A 24683-nucleotide genomic window follows, 5' to 3' on the forward strand; every position below is an offset into this window, starting at 1 on the left:
AAATTCACAACATGTGGCTCTTCCTAAATTGAGAGCATCTGGCAACAGTAGTCCTTGGTTATGTTAAAGTGTTAACATGAGGGTGATGTGAGAGGCGGCACCTGCAGGAAAGTAGGAGGATAGCGAGGAAGGAACCCTGTGAAAATAAAAGTCAGTGTTTGAATCATATGAAATTGCCATTTTAGTTGGTTAAAAAATGTTTCATGTGGTTCCACCTAATATATGTGAAAGCACTTTAGAAACTCGAAAACGTTTATATAAATGTTACTATGAGGCCAGTGACAGTTCACAGTGGTAAAAAAGGACAGGATTTATGGTTCTAGCTTTGCCACTTCCTTGTGTTACTTTGAGCAAATTACTTCACTAAGTCTTCTCTTTTGTGAAATGAGAATGCTAACATTTCCCACCCTCTGCCCAACTTCAGAGTTTCTCGGTGAGGACAAAATGAGTTAGTTTATTTAAAAGTGCATTGCGGGGCTTCCCTGTATGTGGGTTGCATGTACTCTTCTGGTATACTGGCCTGACTTCTGGGGGTTTTCTGGAAGCCATGGCTGGCCCCTGGCCCAGTTGGTTGCTAGGCTTTGCCTTGTGTGGAGGTTGTCATTCGCTAATGCTAGAGGCTGGGTCACAAGGCAGCTGGACCCCAGCATGGGTCCCGGGGCTAGTGCTGGCTCACTGGTGGGTAGAGCTGGGTTTTGGAATGTGTGGTTTCAGGGCCATTGGTTCATCTCGTGTTGGCCTGCTGGTGGGTGGGGCAGTTCCTGACATGGCTGGCTGCAGGGTCTGTGGTGGCCCAAAGCTGGAGCCAGCCTGCTGGTGTGTTGGGCCTGATCCTGGAATTGGGTGGCTGAGGTTCACAAGGTGTCTTGGAGGTGGTGTTGGCCTGCTGGCAGGTGTGGCTGGAGCCCAGTGGATCCTGGGGCTGGTGCCCACCCACTGGTAGGTGGAGCCTTGTCCTGGGGCTTCTGTCTGCAGGGCCCTGGGTGTCCCAGAGCTTGTGTTGGCTGGCTGGTGGGTAAGGCTTGTTTCTAATACTGCTCATTGTGGAGTCTGCGATATCCCACAGCTGGTTTTGGTCCACTGGGGAGTGGGGCTGCAATCCAGCGTGGTTGGTTGAGGGTCCCAAGGTGTCCCAGAGCTGGTGTAGGTACACTGGTGGGTGGGGCCAGGTCCCTGGGGGTTCCAGGGCTGGTGTTGGGCTGCTGGTCAGTGGGTTGGGTACTGACATGGCAGGCTGTGGGCTGCAGTGGTCTTGGAGCTGGTGTCCACCGACTGGTGGGTGAGGCCGGGTCCTGGGGCTGTTGGCCCACTGGTAGGCGGAGCCAGGTCCTGGGATCTCTGGCTGCAGGGCCTGGGTATCCTGGAGCTAGTATCAGCCCAATGGTGGTCACAGCCTGGGCCTAGGGGTTCCTGGGTCTAGTGCCAGCCTCTGGTGGGTGGAACCAGGTCTTGGGGTCTCTAGTTATAGGGCCCTGTGCATTTTGGCATTCGTGTTGGTCTGCTTTTCAGTGAGGCCGGGTCCTGCAGGGGGCAGCTGGGGGCTCAGGGAGTCCTAAGACAGCTGGTCTTCTGGTGGGTGGGGCATTGTGTGTGCCTGGCTAACTGCTTGGCATGAGGCATCCTGGTATTGGTGCAAACAGGCTGGTGGATGTGGCTGGGTCTGGTGGTAATAAATTAGAGGGAGGATTCCAAAATGGATTCCAGCACCATTGTCCTCCCCAAAATGGCTGCTGCCAGCATCTGTATCCCCAAGGTGAGCTCTAGTTGCCTCCTGCCTCTCCAAGATCAGTAGGTAGGTCTGATCCAGGGTCCTTTCAAATTATTGCTTCTGCCCTGGGTCTTGGAGCATGCGAGATTTTGTGTGTGCCCTTTAAGAGTGAAGTCTCGGGCTTCCCTGGTGGCGCAGTGGTTGAGAGTCTGCCTGCCGATGCAGGGGACACGGGTTCGTGCCCCGGTCCGGGAGGATCCCACATGCCGCGGAGAGGCTGGGCCCATGAGCCATGGCCGCAGAGCCTGCGCGTCCGGAGCCTCTGCTCCGCAACGGGAGAGGCCACAACAGTGAGAGGCCTGCAAAAAAAGTGCATTGCAAGCCACACTCTTCTATCCAGATGCAAATGAATCAGGGTAAATGCTGTATTCATATACATTAAAACAAGTTGTGTTGATTTTAGATGTAGATTTTTTTGTGTGTTTTTTTAACTTTTGTCTTTAAGTTTTTCCTGTGGTGGCATTTGGGATACTTAACGTAGATGGAAGATTTTTGTTGTTTTCTGAGTTGCAGGTTTTTGAGGGGGTATAGGAGGATTAAAGGAAGAATGACCCCTGCCATATGAGAAAGGTGGGTTCAAGGTACAAAAATAATGGGAGGATCCCACAGCCTTCCTTACTTCAAGCAAAACATCTTTGTTTTCTTTTTTTTTTTTTTTTTTAGACACGCCGCATGGCATGGGGGATCTTAGTTCCACGACCAGGGATCAAACTCACACCCCTGTCATTGGAAGGTGGAGTCTGAACCACTGGACCGCCAGGGAAGTCTCTCTATTCTTTTTAAAGCCTGAAGAATCAATCTGCTTTCTATGAAGTAAATACACTTAAACTCAGATACTGTCAGATTCCTTTTCAAGCTGTATCATCATCTCTAATGACATGGAAGGGTTATTTAGTTTGTCCTTCATTTATTTGGTAGGCAACCAAATTGCATCCATGACTTCCCTGGTGGTGCAGTGGTTGAGAATCTGCCTACCAATGCAGGGGACATGGGTTCAAGCCCTGGACCTGGAAGTTCCCACATGCCACGGAGCAGCTAAGCCCCTGTGCCACAACTACTGAGCCTGTGCTTTAGAGCCCATGAGCCACAACTACTGAGCCGTGTGCCACAACTACTGAGCCTTAGAGCCCATAAGCCACAACAACTGAGCCCGTGTGCCGCAACTACTGAAGCCCGTGCGCCTAGATCCCGTGCTCTGCAACAAGAGAAGCCACCGCAATGAGAAACCCATGAACTGCCACAAAGAGTAGCCCCCGCTCGCAGCAACTAGAGAAAAGCCTGCACACAGCAATGCAGCCAATAAAAACAAAAACAAATAAACAAATTGCATCCATGTTTTTCCACTCTTGATCATTGTCAAGATTTTTTTCCTTTATGCTTGTCAAAGTTAAAAGGGCTTTAAAAGTACTTAAGTGGATAAGTGAAACATTTAATATACTTGTAGGTTGTTCTTCATTAATAAGCGTCTGTTGTGAATTTTTCCTTGTCACCCAGGCAGTTTGGAAGAAGCTATCAGCAGTCTAGCTCTAGCGTGTCTTTGTTATCATTTTGGATTGGGAAGGGAGGTTGTCATGGCTAGTACTGCTGTCTCCACTTAGCTGATAGAAAAATTGAAATCCAGTAAGACTCTGCCTGTACACAAAGACAAAACGAAACAACAAAAGTCAACAGTCGACAATCACCAGACTGCATCATGAAAAACATCAATTGATAGACTGCTAAAGCAGGTTTCGATACACTTAAATAAACATGCTTGTAGCAATGTTTATTGATACACACACACAGACACACACACACACACACACAAAATAGTCCCATCAAATTATAATGACTGATTTTGCCTGCTGCAGGGTATTTTGATGGCCATATATGACAATGACATTAGTAAAATATATGAATGATTTATTTCTATTACAAAATGAATCCTGTCTTTCTAAAAACTAGGACTAAGGCTTTAGGATAATCTATAACCTCACTTGTTCAGTTATATTGTGAGATACTGCCATGTGGCATGGATTGTCTCATTTTATAGGCTCAGTGTAACATATCAATGGTATATGTTCATACTTTCACACGGTAGGTTTCATCTGGTACCATGAGATGTATGACATCATGTCTAATCCCTTTGATTTGATAGACAAGATGTTAGAAAAAAAAAATCTGTCTCCTCTGGCTTGCCTAAACAATTAACAAAATGCCTTTTATTTGTTGCTTATAACCATGGATTTTCTATTCCTCCCAGTCAGAACCCCTGTGTCTTGTTTCTTGGTCACCTCATTTCACACCAATATTACTTTCTGCTTTTGTCTTTATTGATCCATTATTTTTACATCTACCCCTCTGTAGATTGATTTCCCCTAAGCACCAGTGAAGCACTTCCTTACTTCCTTCAAAATTTGGTTTAAAATGTACTTCTCTAGGATGTATTCCTTACTATACTAAAGTGAATTTGATTACTCCTTTATGGCACATTTCCTTAGAATTATTTCTTCATTACCAAGCCATTGTTTTCATGTATTCCTAAATGATGATATCAGGGAAACTGAGGATAAACTAGCGTTCATTTTTTTTTTTTTTTTTTTTTTGCGGTACGCGGGCCTCTCACTGCTGTGGCCTCTCCCGTTGCGGAGCACAGGCTCAGCGGCCATGGCTCACGGGCCCAGCCCCTCCGCAGCATGTGGGATCTTCCCGCAGCATGTGGCACGAACCCGTGTCCCCTGCATCGGCAGGCGGACTCTCAACCACTGCACCACCAGGGAAGCCCCAACTAGCATTCATTTGATACTTAAAACTTTATTGATCACCTTCATATGCAAGCCACTCGAGAGTTGTAAAGAATAAAAAAAAGAATAAGAGATGCCAGCACTGTGCAAGGCAGAATTAAATCATTAAGAGACACACTGCAAAATGCTATGAGCAGATAGGAGGAAACAAGTTTATTCAATTCACTATTGTAGCTTGTTTTCACTTTCTTGATAGTATCCTTTGATGCACAGAAGTATTTAATTTTGATGTAGTCCATTTTGTCTGTTTTTAATTTTGTTGCTTATGCTTTTGGTGTCATATTTAGGAACCCATTGCCAAAACCCAAAACTTGAAAATTTGCCCTTGTTTTCTTCTAAGAGTTGTACAGTTTCAATTCTTAAATGAATGTCTTTAATTCATTTTGAGTAAATTTTTGTTTATGGCGTGATATAGGGAATAACTTGATTCTTTTCATGTGGATATCCAGTTGTTCCAGCACCACTTGTTGAAAAGAACTATTCTTTCTGCATTGAATGATCTTGGCATCCTTGTTGAAAATCAATTGAACATACATGTCTTGGTTTATTTCTGGACTCTCAGTTCTGTTCCATGGATTGATATGCCTATCCTTATGCCACCACCACATTCTTTTAATTACTGTAGCTTTATGGTCAATATTGAAATCAGGAAATGTGAATCCTCCAACTTTGTTCTTTTTCTTCAATATTGTCTCTGCTATTTGGGTTTCCTTGTAATTCCACATGAACTTAAAGATTGGCATTTCCATATCCGCACAAAAAGCCATTGGGATTTTGATAGGATATGCAGTGAATCTATAGATTACTTTGAGTAGTATTGCCATTTTATGATATTAAGTCTTCCTATTTATGAACATAGGATATCGTTCCACTTATTTAGGTCTTTTGAATGTGCTTGAACAATATTTTGTAATTTTTACTGTAAAATACTTGTACATTGATTCCTAAGTATTTTATTGTTTTTGATCGTATAGTATATTGAATTGTTTTCTTAATTTCCTTGGCATTGTATAGAAAAACAAGTGACTTATATATATTCATCTTGTATCCTGCAATTCTACTGATTTGGTTTTTTAGCTCTAATATATATATTTTTTGGTATGTATGAATTCTTTAGCAGTTTCTATATATAAGGTCATTTTGTCTATGAATAGATTTAGTTTTACTTCTTCCTTTCCGATTTAGATAGTTTTATTTCTTCCTCTTTCCAACTTACTTAGCTAGAACTTCCTGATACTATGTTGAATAATAGGGTGAAAGTGAGTTCCTAGTTCTCTTCCTGAATTTAGGGGAAAAGCTTTCAGTTTTTCACCATTGAGTATAATGTTAGCTGTGGGTTTGTCATGAATGCCTTTATCATGTTGAGAAAGGTCCCTTATATTCCTAAGTTTTGAGGGTTTTTATCATGAAAGAGTATTGGAATTTGTCATATGATTTTTTTTTTTAAGATTTAAAAAAATATATTTGGGGCTGCATTGGGTCTTCGTTGCTGCGTGTGGCTTTCTCTAGTTGTGGCGAGCGAAGGCTACTCTTCATTGCGGTACGTGGGCTTCTCGCTGTGGTGGCTTCTCTTGTTGTGGAGCACGAGCTCTAGGCGTGTGGGCTTCAGTAGTTGTGGCACATGGGCTCTAGAGCGCAGGCTCAGTAGTTGTGGCGCATGGGCTTAGGTGCTCCGTGGCATGTGGGATCTTCCCAGGCCAGGGCTCGAACCCATGTCCCTTGAATTGGCAGGCAGATTCTTTTTTTTTTTAAATATCTATATTGGAGTGTAATTGCTTCACAATGGTGTGTTAGTTTCTGCTCCACAGCAAAGTGAATCAGCTATAAATATACATATGTCCCCATATCTCTTCCCTCTTGGATCTCCCTCCCTCCCACCCTCCCTATCCACCCCTCTAGGTGGTCACAAAGCACCGAGCTGATCTCCCTGTGCTATGCGGCTGCTTCCCACTAGCTATCTGTTTTACATTTGGTAGTGTATATATGTGCATGCCACTCTCTCAACTTTGTCACAGCTTACCCTTCCCCCTCCCAGTATCCTCAAGTCAATTTTCTAGTAGGTCTGCATTTTTATTCTCATCTTGCCCCTAGGTTCTTCTGATCATTTTTTTTCTTTTTTTCTTTTCTTAGATTCCATATATATGTGTTAGCATACGGTATTTGCTTTTCTCTTTCTGACTTGCTTCACTCTCTATGACAGTCTCTAGGTCTATCCACCTCACTACAAATAACTCAGTTTTCTTCCTTTTAATGGCTGAGTAATATTCCATTGCATATATATGTGCCACATCTTCTTTATGCATTCATCTGTTGATGGACACTTAGGTTGCTTACATCTCCTGGCTCTTGTAAAAAGAGCTGCAATGAATATTTTGGTACATGACTCTTTTTGAATTATGGCCTCCTCAGGGTATATGCCCAGTAGTGGGATTGCTGGGTCATATGGTAGTTCTTTTTTAGATTTTTAAGAAACCTCCATACTGTTATCCATAGTGGCTGTATCAATTTAAATTCCCACCAACCGTGCAAGAGGGTTCCCTTTTCTCAACACCCTCACCAGCATTTAATTGTTTGTAGATTTTTTGATGATGGCCATTCTGACCGGTGTGAGATGATATGTCATTGTAGTTTTGATTAGCATTTCTCTAATGATTACTGATGTTGAGCATTCTTTCATGTGTTTGTTGGCAATCTGTATATCTTCTTTGGAGAAATGTCTGTTTAGGTCTTCTGCCCATTTTTGGATTGGGTTGTTTGTTTTTTTGATATTGAGCTGCATGAGTTGCTTGTATGATTTGGAGTTTAATCCTTTGTCAGTTGCTTCATTTGCAAAGATTTTCTCCCATTCTGAGGTTGTCTTTTCGTATTCTTTATGGTTTCCTTTGCTGTGCAAAAGCTTTTAAGTTTCATTAGGTCCCATTTGTTTATTTGTGTTTTTATTTCCATTTCTCTAGGAGGTGGGTCAAAAAGGATCTTGCTGTGATTTATGTCATAGAGTGTTCTGCCTATGTTTTCCTCTAAGAGTTTGATGGTGTCTGGCCTTACATTTAGGTCTTTAATCCATTTTGAGTTTATTTTTGTGTATGTTATTAGGGAGTGTTCTAATTTCATTCTTTTACATGTAGCTGTCCAGTTTTCCCAGCACCACTTATTGAAGAGGCTGTCTTTTCTCCACTGTATATTCTTGCCTCCTTTATCAAAGATAAGGTGACCATATGTGCATGGGTTTATCTCTGCGCTTTCTATCCTGTTCCATTGATCTATATTTCTGTTTTTGTGTCTGAAGTCAGGGAGCCTGATTCCTCCAGCTCCGTTTTTCTTTCTCAAGATTGCCTTGGCTATTTGGGGTCTTTTGTGTTGCCATACAAATTGTGAAATGTTTTGTTCTAGTTCTGTGAAAAATGCCAGTGGTAGTTTGTTAGGGGTTGCATTGAATCTGTAGATTGCTTTGGGTAGTATAGTCATTTTCACAATGTTGATTCTTCCAATCCAAGAACATGGTATATCTCTCCATCTCTTTGTATCATTTTTAATTTCTTTCCTCAGTATCTTATAATTTTCTGCATACAGGTCTTTTGTCTCCTTAGGTAGGTTTATTCCTAGATATTTTATTCTTTTGGTTGCAGTGGTACATGGGAGTGATTTCTTAATTTCACTTTCAGATTTTTCATCATTAGTGTATAGGAATGCAAGAGATTTCTGTGCATTAATTTTCTATCCTGCTACTTTACCAAATTCATTGATTAGCTCTAGTAGTTTTATGGTAGCATCTTTAGGATTCTCTGTGTATAGTATCATGTCATGTGCAAACAGTGATAGCTTTATTTCTTCTTTTCTGATTTGGATTCCTTTTATTTCTTTTTCTTCTCTGATTGCTGTGGCTAAAACTTCCAAAACTATGTTGAATAATAGTGGTGAGAGTGGGCAACCTTCTCTTTTTCCTGACCTTAGTGAAAATGGTTTCAGTTTTTCAACATTGAGGATGATGTTGGCTGTGGGTTTGTCATATATGGTCTTTATTATGTTGAGGAAGGTTCCCTCTGTGCCTACTTTCTGCAGGGTTTTTATCATAAATGGGTTTTGAATTTTGTCAAAAGCTTTCTCTGCATCTATTGAGATGATCATATGTTTTTTCTCCTTCCATTTGTTTATATGGTGTATCACGTTGATTGATTTGTGTATATTGAAGAATCCTTGCATTTCTGGGATAAACCCCACTTGATCATAGTATATGATCCTTTTAATGTGCTGTTGGATTCTGTTTGCTAGCATTTTGTTGAGGATTTTTGCATGTATGTTCATCAGTGATATTGGCCTGTAGTTTTCTTTCTTTGTGACATCTTTGTCTGATTTTGGTATAAGAATGATGGTGGCCTCATAGAATGAGTTTGGAAGTGTTCCTCCCTCTGCTATGTTATGGAAGAGGTGGAGAAGGATAGGTGTTAGCTCTTCTCTAAATGTTTGATAGAATTCACCTGTGAAGCCATCTGGCCCTGGTTTGTTGTTTGTTGGAAGATTTTTTCTTTTTTTTTTTTTTTCGGTACACGGGCCTCTCACTGTCGTGGCCTCTCCCATTGCAGAGCACAGGCTCCGGACACGCAGGCTCAGTGGCCATGGCTCACAGGCTTCGCCGCTCCATGGCATGTGGGATCTTCCCAGACCGGGGCACGAACCCGTGTCCCTTGCATTGAAACGCGGACTCTCATCCACTGTGCCACCAGGGAAGCCCTGTTTGAAGATTTTTAATCACAGTTTCAGTGCTTGTGATTGATCTGTTCATATGTTCTATTTCTTCCTAGTTTAGTCTCAGAAGGTTATGTATTTCTATGAATTTGTCCATTTCTTCCAGGTTGTCCATTTTATTGGCATATAGTTGCTTATATTAATCTCTCATAATACTTTGTGTTTCTGCATTGTCAGTTGTTACTTCTCCTTTTTCATTTCTAATTCTATTGATTTGAGTCTCCTCCCTTTTTTTCTTGAGAAGCCTGTCTAATGGTTTATCAGTTTTGTTTATCTTCTCAAAGAACCAGCTTTTAGTTTTATTGATCTTTGCTACCTTTTCATTTCTTTTTCATTTATTTCTGATCTGATCTTTATGATTTCTTTCCTTCTGCTAACTTCGGGTTTTTTTTGTTCTTCCTTCTCTAACTGCTTTAGGTGTAAGCTCAGGTTGTTTATTTGAGATGTTTCTTGTTTCTTAAGGTAGGCTTCTATAGCTATAAACTTCCCTCTTAGAACTGCTTTTGCTGCATCCTATAGGTTTTGGTCATTGTGTTTTCATTATCATTTGTTCTAGGTATTTTTTGATTTTCTCTTTCATTTCTTTAGTGATCTCTTGGTTATTAAGTAGTGTGTTGTTTAGCCTCCATGTGTTTGTATTTCTTATAGATTTTTTTCCTGTAATTGATATCTAGTCTCATAGCTTTGTGGTTGGAAAAGGTAGTTGATACTATTTCAATTTTCTTAAATTTAGCAAGGCTTGATTTGTGCCACAAGATATGATCTATCCTGGAGGATGTTCCATGAGCACTTGAGAAGAATGTGTATTCTGATGTTTTTGGATGGAATGTCCTATAAATATCAGTTAAATCCATCTTGTTTAATGTATCATTTAAAGCTTGTGTTTCCTTATTTATTTTCATTTTGGATGATCTCTCCATTGGGGAAAGTGGGCTGTTAAAGTCCCCTACTATGATTGTGTTACTGTCAATTTCCCCTTTTATGGCTGTTAGCATTTGCCTTATGTATTGAGGTGCTCCTATGTTGGGTGCATAAATATTTACAATTGTTATATCTTCTTCTTGGATTGATCCCTTGATCATTATGTAGTGTCCTTCTTTGTCTCATGTAACAGTCTTTGTTTTAAAGTCTATTTTTTCTGATATGAGAATTGCTACTCCAGCTTTCTTTTGATTTCCATTTCCATGGAATATCTTTTTCCATTCCCTCAATTTCAGTCTGTATGTGTCCCTAGGTGTGAAGTGGTTTTCTTGTATACAGCACATATACGTGTCTTGTTTTTTTTATCCATTCAGCCAATCCCTTTATTTTGGTTGGAGCATTTAATCCATTTACATTTAAGGTAATTATCGATATGTTTGTTCCTATTACCATTTTCTTAAGTATTTTGGGGTTTTTTTTTTGTAGGTCTTTCCCTTCTCTTCTGTTTCCTGCCTAGAGAAGTTCCTTTAGCATTTGTTGTAAAGCTGGTTTGGTTGTGCAGAATTCTCTTAGCTTTTGCTTGTCTGTAAAGGTTTTAATTTGTCTGTCAAAGCTGAATGAGATCCTTGCTGGGTAGAGTAATCTTGGTTTGTGGGTTTTTCTCTTCCATCACTTTAAATATGTTCTGCCACTCCCTTCTGGCTTGCAGAGTTTCTGCTGAAAGATCAGCTGTTAACCTTATGGGGATTCCCTTATGTGTTACATGTTGTTTTTCCCTTGCTGCTTTTAATATTTGTTCTTTGTATTTAATTTTTGATAGTTTGATTAATATGTGTCTTGGCGTGTTTCTCCTTGGATTTATCCTATAATGGACTTTCTGTGCTTCCTGGACTTGATTAACTATTTCCTTTCCCATATTAGGTAAGTTTTCAACTATAATCTCGTCAAATATTTTCTCAGCCCTTTTCTTTTTCTCTTCTTCTTCTGGGACCCCTATGATTTGAATGTTGGTGCATTTAATGTTGTCCCAGAGGTCTCTGAGACTGTCCTCAATTCTTTTCATTCTTTTTTCTTTATTCTGCTGTGCAGTAGTTATTTCCACTATTTTATCTTCCAGGTCACTTATCCGTTCTTCTGCCTCATTTATTCTGCTATTCATCCCTTCTACAGAATTTTTAATTTCATTTATTGTGTTGTTCATGGTTGTTTGGCCTTTAGTTCCTCTAGGTCCTTGTTAAACGTTTCTTGTATTTTCTCCATTCTATTTCCAAGATTTTGGATCATCTTTACTATCATTATTCTGCATTATTTTTCAGGTAGACTGCGTATTTCCTCTTCATTTGTTACATCTGGTGGGTTTTTACCTTCTTCATCTGCTGTTTGTTTCTGTGTCTTCTCATTTTGCTTAGCTTACTGTGTTTGGGGTCTCCTTTTCGTAGGTTGCAGGTTCGTAGTTCCCGTTGTTTTTGGTGTCTGCCCCCAGTGGCTATGGTTGGTTCAGTGGGTTGTGTAGGCTTCCTGGTGGAGGGGACTAGTGCCTGTGTTCTGGTGGATGAGGCTGGATCTTGTCTTTCTGGTGCGCAGGTCCACGTGTGGTGGTGTGTTCTGGGGTGTCTGTGGCCTTATGATTTTAGGCAGCCTCTGTGCAAATGGATTGGGTTGTGTTCCTGTCTTGCTAGTTGTTTGGCATAGGGTGTCCTGCCCTGTAGCTTGCTGTTCATTGAGTGAAGCTGGGTCTTGGCATTGAGATTGAGATCTCTGGGAGATTTTCAACATTTGATATTCCATGGATCTGGGAGGTCTCTTGTGGACCAGTGTCCTGAACTTGGCTCTCCCACCTCCGTGGCACAGCCCTGACGCCTGGCTGGAGCATCAAGAGCCTTTCATCCACACGGCTCAGAATAAAAGGGAGAAAAAAAAGAAAGAAAGAAGATGAAAAAATAAAGTTACTAAAATAAAAAATAATTATTAAGAAAAAATTTTTTAAGTAAAAAAATGGACAGACAGAACCCTAGGACAAATAGTAAAAGCAAAACTATACAGCAAAATAACACACAGAAGCATACACATACACACACAAAAAGAGAAAAAGAGAAAAAAAATGTATCTTTGCTTCCAAAGTCCACCTTGTCAGTTTGGGATGATTCATTGTCTGTTCAGGTATTCCACAGATTCAGGGTACATCAAGTTGATTGTGGAGATTTAATCTGCTGCTCCTGAGGCTGCTGGGAGAGATTTCCCTTTCTCTTCTTTGTTCACACAGCTCCCGGGGTTCACCTTTGGATTTGGACCCACCTCTGCATGTAGGTCGCCTGAGGCGCCTTTTCTTCGCTCAGACAGGACGGGGTTAAAGGAGCAGCTGATTCGGGGGCTCTTGCTCACTCAGGCCAGGGGGAGGGAGGGGTATGGATGTGGGGCGAGCCTGCAGCGGCAGAGGCCAGCGTGACGTTGCACCAGCCTGAAGCGTGCCGTGTGTTCTCCCGGGGAAGTTGTCCCTGGATCACGGGACCCTGGCAGTGGCGGGCTGCACAGGCTCCTGAGATGGAGCTGTGGAGAGTGACCTGTGCTTGCACACAGGGTTCTTGGTGGTGGAAGAAGCAGCCTTAACATCTCATGCCCGTCTCTGGGGTCCGCACTGATAGCCACAGCTTGCGCCCGTCTCTGGAGCTCCTTTACGCGGCACTGTTAATCCCTTCTCCTCGCGCACCATGAAGCAAAGAGGCAAGAAAAAGTCTCGTTTGTTCGGCAGGTCCAGACTTTTTCTTAGACTGCCTCCCGTCTAACTGTGGCACACTAGCCCCTTCAGGCTGTGTTCATGCCGCTGCTGACTCCAGTCCTCTCCCTGGAATCTGACCTCTGAAGCCTGAGCCTTAGCTCCCAGCCCCGCCTGCCCCGGTGGGTGAGCAGACAAGCTTCTTGGGCTTGTGAGTGCTGGTCGGCACTGATCATCTGTGCGGGAATCTCTCCGCTTTGCCCTCTGCACCCCTGTTGCTGCATTCTCCTCCGTGAACCTGAAGCTCCCCCCTCCACCACCCGCAGTCTCCGCCTGTGAAGGGGCTTCCTAGTTTGTGGAAACATTTCCTCCTTCACATTTCCCTCCCACTGGTGCAGATCCCGTCCTTATTCTTTTGTCTCTGTTTTTTCTTTTGCCCTACCCGGGTACGTGGGGAGTTTCTTGCCTATGGGGAGATCTGAGGTCTTCTCCCAGCATTCAGTAGGCATTCTGTAGCAGTTGTTCCACATGTAGGTGTGTTTCTGATGTATTTGTGGGGTGGAAGTTGATCTCCACGTCTTACTCTTCTGCCATCTTGAAGCTCCTCCCCCGGCAGGCTGATTCTTTACCACTGTGCCACCAGGGAAGTCCCTTAATGTAGTTTTTACAGTATATAGTTCCACATAAGTAGTGCCTTTGCTGTATCTAGTAAGGTTTGGTATGTTGTGTTTTGTTTTCACTGGGCTCTAAATATTTAGTAATTTCCCTATGATTTCTTTGTCCTGTTGCTTGTTTGAGAGTGTGATGTCTAATTTTCATATATTTGTTAATTTTCCAAGTTTCTTCTGATATTTTATTTCTAGTTTCGTTCAACAAAATTTATTGTTGTCAGAGAAGATAATTTGTATGACTGTAATCTTTTTAAATGTATTGAGATTTTTTTTGTTGTTGCCTAACGCAAGGTCTATTGTGGAGAGTATTCCATGTTCACTTGAGAAGAATTGCTTATGATGCTCTTTCTGTGTGGAGTGGTTCTGTCTATGTGTGTTAGGTCTAATTGTATATTGTTATTCAAGTCCTTTATTTTTTTTTTTTTTTACTGATCATCCATTTGGTTGATCTGTCGATTATTATAAATGGGTTATTGAGTCTTTGATGATGTTTAACTGTCGTTTTCTTTCTTCACTTCGGTCAAATTTTGCTTCATATGCTTTTGAGCCCTGTTGTTAAGTGTGCATGTGTTTACAATTGTTATATATTCTTGATACATTGACCTTTTTATCAGTATAAAATGTCCTTTGTCTCTCGTAACACTTTTTGACTTAAAATCTATTTTGTATAATGTTAGTATAGCCATCTCTGCTCTCTTGGTTACAGTTTGCATGGAATATAGATTTCTGTTTTTCACTCTCAACTTATTTGTAGCTTTGGATATGAAGTGAGTATCTGGTACATAGTATGGTCGGATCATGTTATTTTATCTTTTCTGTCAATCTCTGTCTTTTAGTCAGTGTTTAACTCATTTACATTTAAAGTAGTTACTGATAAAGAAGGACTTCTGCCATTTTTTATTTGTTTTCCATACATTTTACAGTTTTTGTTTTCTATTTCCTGTATAGCTGAATTCTCTTGTGTTTATTTGATTTTTTTTCTTTTGGCAGTGTACCATTTTGATGCTTTTTTCAGTTTCTTTTCTGTATATTTTTAGTCATTACTCCGGATATTACAATTAACATTTTAAAATTTTGGCTATATAGTTTGAATTAGTACTAATTCAGCTTTAATAATATACAAAAACTCTTATACAGCTTATGTCTACCCCATTATGTTGTCACAAATTACATCTTCATAGACTGTCTGCCCATTAACATAGATGTATAGTTACTGTTTAATTCATTGGACTTTTAAACAATGTAGGAAAAAACAAGGAGTTACAAACCAGAAATACAATAATACTTATCTCTTATATTTACTTATGTAGTTACTTTTATTTTTGTTTTCTTCATATGGCTTTTAATTACTGTCTAACATCTTTTCATTTCAGCCTGAAGGACTTGAGGGATGGTTTCCTAGACAAGAATTCTCTCAGCTTTTGTTTTTCTGGGAATGCCTTGATTTCTCTTTCATAGTTGAAAGATAGTTTTAGCATAATTAGAATTCTTTGATGCAACTTTTTTTCTTTCAGTACTTTAAACATATCATACTGCTTTCTGGCATCCAAAGTCTGATGAGAAATTAACTGTTAATCTTATGATGGGTCCCTTGTAGTGCTTGAGAAATTGCTTCACTCTCTTGACTTTAAAGATGCTTTGTCTTTTTATCATTTGATTATAATGTGTCTCAGTGTGGCTCTCTTTATATTTATTCTGCTTGGAGTATGTTTAGCTTCTTGGATGTATACATTTATATCTTTATGAAATCTAGAAAGTATTTGGCCATTAATTTTTCAGATAGTCTTTCTGTTCCCTTTTCTCTCTCCTCTCCTTCTAGGACTACCATTGAGAATATGTTGATATACTTGATAGTATCCCATAGGTCTCTTGGATGTTGTTTATTTTTCTTCACTATTTTTTCTTTCTGTTCCTCAGACTGGTTAATTTCAATTGGCCTACCTTCAAATTCACTGATTCTTTCTTCTGTCTACTCAAATCTGTTTTTGAAACCAGTTAGTGATTTATTACAGTTATTGTACTTTTCAGTGTCAGAAATTCTATTTGCTTCTATTTTATAATTTCTATATTTTTATTGTTATTTTTTTGTTGAGGAAGCAGTACCTCTGCTTTGATATGGTCAGTTTCTGTTAATTTCTTTTTTTCCCTGTGAATGGATCATATTTTTTGTTTCTTTATGTGCCTTGTAAATTTTTGTTGAAAACTGGACATTTTGAATATTATAATGTGGTCACTCTGAAAATCAGATCCTTACCTTCCTCAGGGTTAGTTTTCTTGCTTGCTGTGGGTTGTAGTTGTTTGTTTAGTGATTTTTCAAACCTGTTTTGTCAGGCTGTTATTCTTTTTTGTGTGGTTTCTGTTGTCCCTGTTTCTTAGCTTGTGGTCAGCTAGAGGTGTGAAAGAGGTATTCCTATATGTATGGAGCCAAAAAATAAATAAAGTAGTAAAAAGAAAAAAAAGAAGAAAAGAAAATACACTGCCAGACTTTGCAGAGATCGACTCTGTTTTGGGGAGGTGTTTTAAAGCTTATTCAATAGGTCCTTTGCAACACTGCCTTAACCTTGACTTCCTGCTGGCACTGAACCTAAAAATCTGCTGGAGGTGAAAGCTTAGGGTTTTCTCAGGTCTTTCCTGATCATGAGTCCCTGGACTTGTGCTTGGCTTTCTAGAGTCCCCATTATATGCAGGTGCTTTGAGAAGCACCTGACCCAGCTGTGATCTTTTGCCACTGGAAGCAGCAGCTTGTTTGTCTTCCAGTATTTTTTTTTTTCTTCTGGCCGCACTGGGCTGCATGTGGGATCTTATTTCCCTGACCAAGGATTGAACCCGTGCCTCCTGCATTGGGAGTGTGGTCTTAACCCCTGGACCACCAGGGAAGTCCCTGCTTTTCAGTATTTTTGAGGAAAGCTATATGCTTAGCCACTTTTCTGCCCTGAGAGAGTTCTAAGTTAGGTGAAACAGATGCAAGTATCCTATTCCAATCCTTTAGGGAAACTCCAGACAGGTCAAAACAGAGAAACAAAATTTTGGGGGAGCAAGGTCTGCTCTGCTATCCCCAGAGTCAGGTAACCACACTGGGAACATGGGAACTCATCTTCAGAATCACCCTCGTGCTAGCGAGGAGGTAGGACAAGGCTAAGTTCAAATGCTACAGAGTTCTCCTACTATATTTAAGTCACTTTTTTCTTGATTGAGCATTCACTTGGTTGTTATAAACTTTGACTATTTCTCAGAATTCTGACAAGTTGATTCTGTAACAGAATCGGTTTTTTGCTCACTTGCCATTTTTCCTGATGTTAAGCTCATGGAATTTTTCTTTTTTTTAAATTAACATTCAAAAATTAGTTTATATTTCTAGAAAAGCTGCAGAGCTAGTACAAAGACTTCCCATATACTCTCCACCCCGTTTCTTTTAATGTAACATCTTACATTACCATGATACATTTGTCAAAACTAAGAAACTGGCATTGGTGTACTACCATTAATTAAATGATACACATTTTGAGGTTTCACCACTCTTTTCCTGTACTCCTTTCCTTTGAAAGACATTTTTAGAGCAGTTTTGTGTTTATAACAAAATTGAGAGGAAGGTACAGAGATTTCCCATATGTCCCCTGCCCCTACACATCTGAAGCCTCCCTCATTACCAGCATCACTCACCAGAACTACTGTCCTTTTTAACAATCCAAGATTCTAGCCAGGAGACCAGATTAGATTTAGTCATCATGTCTCCTTAGGCTCCTAATGGTTGTGACAGTTTCTCAGATTTTTTCTTCTTTTTGATAAACTTGACAGTTTTGAGGAATTCTGGTCAGGTATTTTGCATAATGTCCTCAGTTTGATATTTGTCTTATAAGACTGAGGTTACAGATTTTGGGAAGAATACCACAGAAGTGAATTGGCCTTCTTAGACCATTGAAGAGGGCATATGATACCCCTGTGGCTTCAGTGGTGGTATTAACCTTCATTTCTTATTTAAAGTGATGTTTGCCAGGCTTCTCTATTCTATAAAAGTAAGTCAGGAAATCCAGCCCACTCTCAAGGAGGCAGTTAACTTCTACTTCTTGGAGGGAGATGTATCTACACATATTATTTGGAATTCTGTAAGGAAGATTTTGTCTCCATTTATTTATTCAATCATTTATTTATGGATCTATGTATACTTAGTTCTTATTTTTTTAATTTTATTTTGGCTGCACTGGGTCTTTGCAGCATGCAGGATCTTCCTTGCAGCATGCGGGCTTCTTAGTTGCAGCATGTGGGATCTAGTTCCCTGACCAGGGATCGAACCCGGGCCCCCTGCTTTGGGAGCGCAGAGTCTTACCCACTGGACCACCAGAGAAGTTCCTTATTTCGTATTTTGAGTTATAACCAGTAGTTGGCTATTTTATTTGCTGCTCAAGTTGTTTCAGCTTTGGCCATTGGGAACTTTTACAGGTTGGCTCCCACATTCCTTTGACATGCTCCCATCTTTTTGTGTTTTGAACACTTTCATACTTTCTGGTACTGAATGTTTTTGAATGTTTTAAATGTTTTTGAAGAGGAGAGTTTCATGTATTGACTCGTATTTTAGAATGAAATTGTTGGCAATTTAAAGGATAACTTGGAGGGACATTATATATTAAGAGATATATGGGCAGGAGGATAATCTGGACAATGAAGAATCACAAAATACGTCACACACACATATTGAAGAAGGTTATTGGATATGAGTGATGTTACATAGATTCTAGTCAGGGATTTGCCGTTAATATATGTTGTAACTTCTGTGAAGTCTCTTCCTTTCTCCAGATGTCAGCTAAAACTACCTTCTCAAAAATTTCTACCAACAAACCCGTAACAGATAAGGAAAATAGCTATGATTTCTCTGTAGCCTGGGGTGTATGGCAGAAGCCACTTTCAAATATGACATTTCATTGAAATTTCTTGTTTTATTTGGCAAATTCATGTGAATTTTTCACACCAGTTCCCTGTGTACCTATATTTTAATACAAAAACATTTTCATGCAGTGATTTTTGAATAGATGCTGAAGAACAATATGATTCGATTTCTCTCATGGCTTTCTCTGTGCCCTGGCACATGTCTTGGTGGCTGAGTACTCTAATTTGAAAATCAGGGAACTCTCAGTTTTGGAACGCTATGGTTTTAGGAATTCGCTCCAAATATTTAAAGTTCTATCATATAAATGAGACCAGACTTGTTCTTTATTTGTCCAAAGAGAAAATCTGTGTAGTACTAGGGAAGGAAATTGCAGAAATAAATTATTTACTTGATATAAAAAGTAAATTCATTCAATAAAATTTTATTGAGTATGTACAATTTTCCAGGCACTGTTAAGTGCTGGGAATCCAGTATTACATGTCGAGTTTAGCATGAGAGACAGACATCCTCCAAAAAATTTTTAAAGATATCAGCCATCTCATGAAATGGTAAACGCTTCAGATTTGGAATTATCCATCAGGCTGAATTATCATCCCTCAGTGATGCTATAATAAAAAATCTGAACCTCTGAGAATTATTCTTCATACTATGATCCTACTTAATTTTATGTATATGTGCGTACTTCCCTGTGCATCTAAACATTCCAATCAGAATTGAAATTTTATGAAGGCAGAGATACTTTCTTCAATCCAAGTCTCTCCACAGAGTGATAGGCAAATGATGCTTGTTGACTGTCATATGGTCATAAAGAAAAGTATCAAACGATAAGCATCATTAGGAAATAACCATCATCCTTAATATCGGCTTGATTTTTAGAAATATTACAAATATATTAGGATAATCTTTTATTTTTGTATTGATATGTCTTTAATATGGAAGGAGTCATAGCACGATAATTCCCCACCAAATACTCTGTTAACCAGTTACAAAATAAGTTTTATTTGAAGATTCAGTCATGTACACTCAATGTCCAAGTTTCTAACACAGCTAAATTTATTACTCAGTGACCGCATAGATAATGGCTAGAGAGATGTTAAAATTATTAAGCAATAGTCATTTATAACATTTTTCTACAATAAGGATTTTTGCTGGAGCAAGGTCATAATGAGGTTTACCAAAAAAATGTTGGGAAACAAAAGGTGATTTTAGAGAGGAATATGGAAAATAAAACAACATATTAAAAAAAACCTAGTTTGAGACTCTTGTAGATTCTCTACAATTTAACTTTCATGATTTTCTAGAACTTGAACAATGATCCATCACAGTTGCGATATTCCAGTTAACTCGAGGGCCCTCCAGTGTGCAATTTTAAGAATTTCCAAACCAACTTTGAAAGTAATTTTCAAGGGACCTATGGGGGGAAGGGGGAGAACGAAGTAAAACAAAACCAAAAACAAAGCATTGTGAAAGTCAAAGTGGAATTACCTTGAACAGAATATAATTCTACTCTTCGAGTGCAACCTTAGACAAGCCCTTTTAATTTTGAGGGCAAATATTTCTTTGGAAGTTTGCTGTAGCTCTAAATATTGGTTTGACCAAAAAGTGCCTTCGGTTTTTAAGTAAAAATAGAAGACACATTTTTCATTTTCACCAAGAACTTTATTGAACAACGTATTCACCCTTTTGTTCCACTACCTTCTGCCATTTTTCAGGCAACTTCATAATTCCATCTTCCCGAAACTTTTTATCTTTTTATGCAAAGAACTATTCCAGGTGCCTTTTACAGACTTCCAAGGAATTAAAATTTTTTCCATTAAGAGAATTTTGTAAAGACCGAAATAAATGGAAATCCGAAGGTGCAATATCTGGTGAATACGGTGGATGAATCAGAACTTCCCAGACAAGCTGTAACTGTTTTTGCCTGGTCATCAGATAAATATGCGGTCTTGCGTTATCCTGATGGAAGATTACGCGTTCTCTGTTGACTTAATTCCGGACGCTTTTCATCGAGTGCTGCTTTCAGTTGGTCTAATTGGGAGTTGTACTTGTTGGAATTAATCGTTTGGTTTTCTGGAAGGAGCTCATAATAGAGGACTCCCTTCCAATGCCTCCATATACACAACATCACATTCTTTGGATGAAGACCAGCCTTTGGTGTGGTTGGTGGTGGTTCATTTTGCTTGCCCCACGATCTCTTCCATTCTACATTATTGTACAGTATCCACTTTTTTTTTTCAGTATCCACTTTTAATCACCCACCACAATTTGTTTTTAAAATGGAACATTTTCGTTACGTTTACGTAGAGAATCGCATGCAGAAGTATGGTCAAGAAGGTTTTTTTCACTTAACTTGTGTGGAACCCAAACATCAAAGCGATTCACATAACCAAGCTAGTGCAAATGATTTTCACCACTTGATTTGGATATTTTGAGTATGTCAACTATCTCCCGCGTGGTATAATGTTGATTTTCTCAAATAATGTCTCAATTTGATCGATATCAACTTCAACTGGTCTACCTGACCGTGGAGCATTACCCAGTGAGAAATCTCCAACACGAACCTTCACAAACCACTTTTGACATGTTCGATCAGTCACAGCACTTTCTCCATATACTGCACAAACCTTTTTTTGCATTTCAGTTGCGTTTTCACCTTTCTTGAAATAATAAAGCATAATATGCCGAAAATGTTGCTTTTTTTCTTCCATCTTCAATATTAAAATGGCTACACGAAAATTCACCAATTTTGATAAGTCTTTTTTTTAAATGCACACTGATATGACAGCTGTCACATACAGTCTATCAAAAATTGTTTCCAATGAAGTTAAAGACAACTAACTGCTACTAGAGCCATCTTACAGAAAAAAATGAACAAACCTTTGGCCAACCCAATATATTCTTTTCAGGATAATGGTTCTCAAGCTGTACTTACTTCAAATCCATAGGAGGATCTGTGGAAGGGAAACTAAAAGCTGAACATGTACATTTCATTATGGTCATAATTATGTAGTATTTATAGATGGAAGAACGTATTTTGTACTAGGGTATTTGATTTCACCATACATAGTTGACTTGCCCATTCTTTTTCTGTTTTGAATAGTCTGTATATGTTGAGTGAAGAAGTCAGTGGAAGGAGAGTCAAATTATGAGGAATACAGGCATGCGGAAGCAGATTTTCATCAGGTGGGGGAATGATGACGATACACTAAAGCCAAGACTACATGAGATAATTTTTCCTTCTTAAATTATTTGGCTGAAAATTTTTTTAAATGAAATAGAAACATCTCTATTTTGGATCAAATTATAATTCTATAGTGGTCTACAAATATGATTCCAAATTATCAAGTCATTTCGGACAAATAATGTTTTTTCCAAGTAGCCAAGCCAGTTGTATAACATTATGTAGACAAAAAAAATGGTTAGTGCATTTATTTATTTATTTTAACTGATGGTCTTGGCATTAGATTATGAGGTAGCTGTCTCTGCCTGTACTCATATACTTCCTATGTTATGTTCCTAGGTTAGTTACCTGTGATGTATTAGGCTTTATCGGTACTCTATTAAAATGTGGTGCCATAAGTATATAAGCTACAACTTGTAATTCTGAAACAATGATTAACATTTCTTCATCCTTTGTCTGTTGTACCGTAGTTTAGCTGAAACATTTTATACGTTGTACATTTTGCAGCCAAAACACACATTATTTTTTGAATGTGTGAAATTTCCCTAATCCTTCTTTACTAAAGATGTCAATGTGTCACAGAATATTATTTCATTACTGGGCATCTTGTTTAACATACTTCTTTTTTAAACTTCAAATCACCCATGCTAACTAATGAAGGGATAAAAGAACCTCACTGAAGAAATATTTATAGTAATATCAGAATGAGTTTTTAACCATCTTTCTGTAGTGTTAGACATTTCAGGTTTCTGATTTTCTTAATTATTTAAGAGCTTTGAGGCCACATGACATTCAAACTTGAAATTTTCTATTCAGAGTTGATTTCAGAAGTCACAAACTCAAAACCCTAGGTCTACAGGAATATGTATGTAAATGTGAATGAGTGAAATAGGCTCTGTGTAAGATCCAATAGAGAGTGGTGGAGAATGGTAAACTGAAACACACGTCCTGTTTAATGGTGGAGTCTCCTACCCAGCTTCTGCCAATTTTTGTTGTGTGGGGATGAGGACCCAGTGTTTCCAGATCTTTTTATTTTTCAAGAGAAGCCTCCCGTTGGGATTTTAATGTTAAATTCTTAAGTTTAAAATGCTGGCAAATCATACAAAAACAGTTTAATAATGTATAGGTCTAACAAACACATTTGTGACTAGATTTGGCCCTTGAGGTCATCCTTTTCAAAGTGATCTCTAGACAAAATGGTTCAGTACACCAATTGATCTTTGGCAGCTCTTGTCCCTTCCTTGCATTGAAACAATAAAAAACTCAGTGTCTCCTACAGGATGGCAGGAATAGAAGAATGAGAATGGAACAGAGTTTCAGATGGCCTGAGTTTAAATCTTATTTCTCCTTCTAACTCATTTTTGACTCTAGGTCTTTTAGGGTCTTAGTATCCACGTCTGTAAAATGAGACCATTCGATTAAATACTTTCAAAGGCGTTTTCAACTCTAAAATCCTAGGATTCTCAACTTACTCAAAATCAAAATGTATCTGTACTATTTTCCCCTTATTAGACTATTTATAACTGGAAGGTAATAGATGCCTCTGGCAAATTCATTCCTGATAGTGTTTACCCTTCCCAAATAGCATATTTCCCTTGTTTAATGAAAAAACATGATTCCTTTAGGATTGGTGGTTGTTTTGGAAATGTCTAGCACAGTGACAGTCTAGTCAGATGTTTCTTGTTCAGATATTCTTGTAAGCACTTATCAGCATACATTAAAGTTTTGCTCTATTTTAAGAAATCTTGCAGGTTTACAAGGAAAAATGTCATATACCAGTAAAATGAGATTTTGATTAATTATCGTAGATTGTGAGTCCTGATGATTGGGTCCTGTGACTTGCCATTTTATCCCTCATCTGACTGTCCATATTGGTTCTCAGTAATTGTTATTGGACTGATTTTCCGTAACCAGTCTCTAAATACGACCTTACAAACTTTTGAAGTTTCTGTCCATTCATCACATAGTTATTACCCACCTACTCTTTACCAGTTGTGATATACTCCAGCTATATCACAGTTTGAGCACAGTCGATGCTGATCTATTTATTTTTAATGATGTTCTATTGATCTATTTTTAGCCTTCTCTTTTCCTCACTATAAAGAAGTATAGCTTCTTTATACTCTAACATTAACAAAATTTCATTTTTACTATTCCTTTTTACTATTTCCTTTACTATTCCATTCTAGAGCACATACCCTTTCCAGAAGTAGATGAAATCAGCCTTTCTTCAACTTCCCTTCCCTAATTTCTAGGCAGTCTAATAAATGTATACATAATCATATACAGTCCCTTGTTTCTAGTGAGTCCTTATGTTCCTTGATAAGTGTGGCAAGCACAGGAACATGTGTGCACTTAACACCTTTGTGACCTTAACAAAAAACTAAAGTGCCATGAAGGTCATGGCCTAGATTTTCAAGAAAGCTGAGATGAACTTTTTCACCTGAGCTTCCAAAGCTTTTTGTCACTTTATGGCACTTGTTTAGCATCCTGGGTCCTAAGAGACTAGTGAGAAATCCTTATAGCATCAGCTTTTTTCACCCTAGGTTATCTTCACCTCCAGCCCCTTTCCAATACAGTGGTAAGAGTATGAAGCAGTTAGAACAACTCCTTTCTCTGGGACTTGATAAAGCCCAGGCCTGTGACACATTTCCTTTTCTGTTCCCTTTGTGGGATCACACAGCCACAGCCTGACATTTCTTTAAGTATTTCTAAAAAGCAATAGTAGTTTATCAAGTGGCAGTTCAAATCATGAAACTCTCTTAAAAACACTCAAAGGGAGAGAGGACAAAGTTCATACTTTGATCCATTGATATAATTATTTGTAGAGTATATGTGCTAGTAAAAAGGTGGCCATTATTATTGGTTTTGTGTACAGGTGTGTGTTAATTAGAAAAGTATGTATGTAGAGTTTGCTTTATTTACGTATAAGCATCTTGGTCCTTTGTTTTTAAGCTGCCATTTGTTGAACACTTTTTTTGGTGCAAATTTAATTTTATTAAACCTTACAATGAATGTTGT

Source organism: Phocoena phocoena, chromosome X, assembly GCF_963924675.1.
Source record: "Phocoena phocoena chromosome X, mPhoPho1.1, whole genome shotgun sequence".
Lineage (NCBI taxonomy): Eukaryota > Metazoa > Chordata > Mammalia > Artiodactyla > Phocoenidae > Phocoena > Phocoena phocoena.